Raw genomic sequence first — 5,698 nt, forward strand, 5'->3', positions numbered from 1 at the left:
ATGAGTGACTATAAATGATCTTTTCTTGACAATGGATGGCTTTCGCTTCACGTTTCTCGAGGTAAATAATCATTTACATTTTGTTTTAATCAAAAAATGTAAAAAGATTCAAATTAAATTCAATTAGGGAATTATAAAAGCATTTAAAGCGAGTATTAAGGATTTTATAGGCATGAGTGACTATAAATGAACTTTTCTTGACAATGGATGGCTTTTGCTCCACGTTTCCCGAGGCAAACAATCAATTACAATCTGTTTTAATCAAAAAATGTAAAAAAAATTCAAAATAAATTCGATAATGGGATTATAAAAGTATTTAAACCGAGTAATAAGGCTTTTCTAGGAATGAGTGACTATAAATGATCTTTTCTTGACAATGGATGGCTTTCGCTCCATGTTTCCCGAGGTAAACAATAAATTACAATCTGTTTTAATCAAAAAATGTAAAAAAGAATTCAAAATAAATTCAATAATGGGATTATAAAAGCATTTAAACCGAGTAATAAGGCTTTTCTAGTTATGAGTGACTCTAAATGATCTTTTCTTGACAATGGATGGCTTTTGCTTCACGTTTCCCGAGGCAAACAATCAATTACAATCTATTTTAATCAAAAAATGTAAAAACATTTCAAAATAAATTCAATAATGGGATTATAAAAGCATTTAAACCGAGTAATAAGGCTTTTCTAGGCATGAGTGACTATAAATGATCTTTTCTTGACAATGGATGGCTTTCGCTTCACGTTTCTCGAGGTAAATAATCAAGTACAATTTGTTTTAATAAAAAAATGTAAAAAGATTCAAATTAAATCCAATTATGGATATATAAAAGCATTTAAAGCGAGTATTAAGGATTTTATAGGCATGAGTGACTATAAATGAACTTTTCTTGACAATGGATGGCTTTCGCTCCACGTTTCCCGAGGTAAACAATCAATTACAATCTGTTTTAATCAAAAAATGTAAAAACAATTCAAAATAAATTCAATAATGGGATTATAAAAGCATTTAAACCGAGTAATAAGGCTTTTCTAGGCATGAGTGACTATAAATGATCTTTTCCTGACAATGGATCGCTTTCGCTCCACGTTTCCCGAGGCAAACAATCAATTACAATCTGTTTTAATCAAAAAATGTAAAAACAATTCAAAATAAATTCAATAATGGGATTATAAAAGCATTTAAACCGAGTAATAAGGCTTTTCTAGGCATGAGTTACTATAAATGATCTTTTCCTGACAATGGATGGCTTTCGCTCCACGTTTCCCGAGGTAAACAATCAATTACAATCTGTTTTAATCAAAAAATGTAAAAACAATTCAAAATAAATTCAATAATGGGATTATAAAAGTATTTAAACCGAGTAATAAGGCTTTTCTAGGCATAAGTGACTATAAATGATCTTTTCTTGACAATGGATGGCCTTTGCTCAACGTTTCCCGAGATAAACAATCAATTACAATCTGTTTTAATCAAAAATGTAAAAAAAAAATTCAAAATAAATTCAATAATGGGATTATTAAAGCATTTAAACCGAGTAATAAGGCTTTTCTAGGCATGAGTGACTATAAATGAACTTTTCTTGATAATGAATGGCTTTCGCTCCATGTTTCCCGAGGTAAACAATCAATTACAATCTGTTTTAATCAAAAAATGTAAAAACAATTCAAAATAAATTCAATAATGGCATTATAAAAGTATTTAAACCTAGTAATAAGGCTTTTCTAGGCATGAGTGACTATAAATGATCTTTTCTTGACAATGAATGGCTTTCGCTCCACGTTTCCCAAGATAAACAATCAATTACAATCTGTTTTAATCAAAAAATGTAAAAACATTTCAAAATAAATTCAATAATGTGATTATAAAAGCATTTAAACCGAGTAATAAGGCTTTTCTAGGCATGAGTGACTATAAATGATCTTTTCCTGACAATGGATGGCTTTCGCTCCACATTTCCCGAGATAAACAATCAATTACAATCTGTTTTAATCAAAAATGTAAAAGAAATTCAAAATAAATTCAATAATGGGATTATTAAAGCATTTAAACCGAGTAATAAGGCTTTTCTAAGCATGTGTGACTATAAATGAACTTTTCTTGACAATGGATGGCTTTCGCTCCATGTTTCCCGAGGCAAAGAATCAATTACAATATGTTTTAATCAAAAAATATAAAAAAAAATTCAAAATAAATTCAATAATGGGATTATAAAAGCATTTAAACCGAGTAATAAGGCTTTTCTTGTTATGAGTGACTCTAAATGATCTTTTCTTGACAATGGATGACTTTTGCTCCACGTTTCCCGAGGCAAACAATCATTACAATCTGTTTTAATCAAAAAATGTAAAAACAATTCAAAATAAATTCAATAATGGGATTATAAAAGTATTTAAACCGAGTAATAAGCCTTTTCTAGGCATGAGTGACTATAAATGAACGTTTCTTGACAATGGATGGCTTTCGCTCCATGTTTCCCGAGGTAAACAATCAATTACAATATGTTTTAATCAAAAAATGTAAAAACAATTCAAAATAAATTCAATAATGGGATTATAAAAGTATTTAAACCGAGTAATAAGGCTTTTCTAGGCATGAGTGACTATAAATGATCTTTTCTTGACAATGGATGGCTTTCGCTCCACGTTTCCCGAGATAAACAATCAATTACAATCTGTTTTAATCAAAAATGTAAAAAAAAATTCAAAATAAATTCAATAATGGGATTATTAAAGCATTTAAACCGAGTAATAAGGCTTTTCTACGCATGAGTGACTATAAATGAACTTTTCTTGACAATGGATGGCTTTCGCTCCATGTTTCCCGAGGTAAACAATCAATTACAATATGTTTTAATAAAAAAATGTAAAAAAAAAATTCAAAATAAATTCAATAATGGGATTATAAAAGCATTTAAACCGAGTAATAAGGCTTTTCTAGTTATGAGTGACTCTAAATGATCTTTTCTAAGCATGAGTGACTGTAAATGATCTATTCTTGACAATGGTTGGCTTTTGCTCCACGTTTCCCGAGGTAAACAATCAACTTCAATCTGTTTTAATCAAAAAATGTAAAAACATTTCAAAATAAATTTAATAATGGGATTATAAAAGCATTTAAACCGAGTAATAAGGCTTTTCTAGGCATGAGTGACTATAAATGATCTTTTCCTGACAATTGATGGCTTTCGCTCCACGTTTCCCGAGGCAAACAATCAGTTACAATCTGTTTTAATCAAAATATGTAAAAACAATTCAAAATAAATTCAATAATGGGATTATAAAAGCATTTAAACCGAGTAATAAGGCTTTTCTAGGCATGAGTGACTATAAATGATCTTTTCTTGACAATGGATGGCTTTCGCTCCATGTTTCCCGAGATAAACAATCAATTACAATCTGTTTTAATCAAAAATGTAAAAAAAATTCAAAATAAATTCAATAATGGGATTATAAAAGCATTTAAACCGAGTAATAAGGCTTTTCTAGGCATGAGTGACTATAAATGATCTTTTCTTGACAATGGATGGCTTTCGCTCCGCGTTTCCCGAGATAAACAATCAATTACAATCTGTTTTAATCAAAAATGTAAAAAAAATTCAAAATAAATTCAATAATGGGATTCTACAAGCATTTAAACCGAGTAATAAGGCTTTTCTAGGCATGAGTGACTATAAATGATCTTTTCTTGACAATGGATGGCTTTCGCTTCACGTTTCTCGAGGTAAATAATCAATTACATTTTGTTTTAATCAAAAAATGTAAAAAGATTCAAATTAAATTCAATTACGGAATTATAAAAGCATTTAAAGCGAGTATTAAGGATTTTATAGGCATGAGTGACTATAAATGAACTTTTCTTGACAATGGATGGCTTTTGCTCCACGTTTCCCGAGGCAAACAATCAATTACAATCTGTTTTAATCAAAAAATGTAAAAACAATTCAAAATAAATTCAATAATGGGATTATAAAAGTATTTAAACCGAGTAATAAGGCTTTTCTAGGCATGAGTGACTATAAATGATCTTTTCTTGACAATGGATGGCTTTCGCTCCATGTTTCCTGAGGTAAACAATCAATTACAATCTGTTTTAATCAAAAAATGTAAAAAAAAATTCAAAATAAATTCAATAATGGGATTATAAAAGCATTAAAACCGAGTAATAAGGCTTTTCTAGTTATGAGTGACTCTAAATGATCTTTTCTTGATAATGGATGGCTTTTGCTCCACGTTTCCCGAGGCAAACAATCAATTACAATCTGTTTTAATTAAAAAATGTAAAAACATTTCAAAATAAATTCAATAATGGGATTATAAAAGCATTTAAACCGAGTAATAAGGCTTTTCTAGGCATGAGTGACTATAAATGATCTTTTCCTGACAATGGATGGCTTTCGCTCCATGTTTCCCGAGGCAAACAATCAATTACAATCTGTTTTTATCAAAAAATGTAAAAACAATTCAAAATAAATTCAATAATGGGATTATAAAAGCATTTAAACCGAGTAATAAGGCTTTTCTAGGCATGAGTGACTATAAATGATCTTTTCCTGACAATGGATGGCTTTCGCTCCACGTTTCCCGAGGCAAACAATCAATTACAATTTGTTTTAATCAAAAAATGTAAAAACAATTCAAAATAAATTCAATAATGAGATTATAAAAGTATTTAAACCGAGTAATAAGGCTTTTCTAGGCATGAGTGACTATAAATGATCTTTTCCTGACAATGGATGGCTTTCGCTCCACGTTTCCCGAGGCAAACAATCAATTACAATCTGTTTTAATCAAAAAATGTAAAAACAATTCAAAATAAATTCAATAATGGGATTATAAAAGTATTTAAACCGAGTAATAAGGCTTTTCTAGGCATGAGTAACAATAAATGATCTTTTCCTGACAATGGATGGCTTTCGCTCCACGTTTCCCGAGGCAAACAATCAATTACAATCTGTTTTAATCAAAAAATGTAAAAACAATTCAAAATAAATTCAATAATGGGATTATAAAAGTATTTAAACCGAGTAATAAGGCTTTTCTAGGCATGAGTGACTATAAATGATCTTTTCTTGACAATGGATGGCTTTCGCTCCACGTTTCCCGAGGTAAACAATCAATTACAATCTGTTTTAATCAAAAAATGTAAAAACAATTCAAAATAAATTCAATAATGGGATTATAAAAGCATTTAAACCGAGTAATAAGGCTTTTCTAGGCATGAGTGACTATAAATGATGTTTTCCTGACAATGGATCGCTTTCGCTCCAAGTTTCCCGAGGCAAACAATCAATTACAATCTGTTTTAATCAAAAAATGTAAAAACAATTCAAAATAAATTCAATAATGGGATTATAAAAGCATTTAAACCGAGTAATAAGGCTTTTCTAGGCATGAGTGACTATAAATGATCTTTTCCTGACAATGGATGGCTTTCGCTCCACGTTTCCCGAGGTAAACAATCAATTACAATCTGTTTTAATCAAAAAATGTAAAAACAATTCAAAATAAATTCAATAATGGGATTATAAAAGTATTTAAACCGAGTAATAAGGCTTTTCTAGGCATAAGTGACTATAAATGATCTTTTCTTGACAATGGATGGCCTTCGCTCCACGTTTCCCGAGATAAACAATCAATTACAATCTGTTTTAATCAAAAATGTAAAAAAAAAATTCAAAATAAATTCAATAATGGGA

This window comes from Theobroma cacao, chromosome 3 (assembly GCF_053813885.1).
Source record: "Theobroma cacao isolate CCN51 chromosome 3, ASM5381388v1, whole genome shotgun sequence".
NCBI lineage: Eukaryota > Viridiplantae > Streptophyta > Magnoliopsida > Malvales > Malvaceae > Theobroma > Theobroma cacao.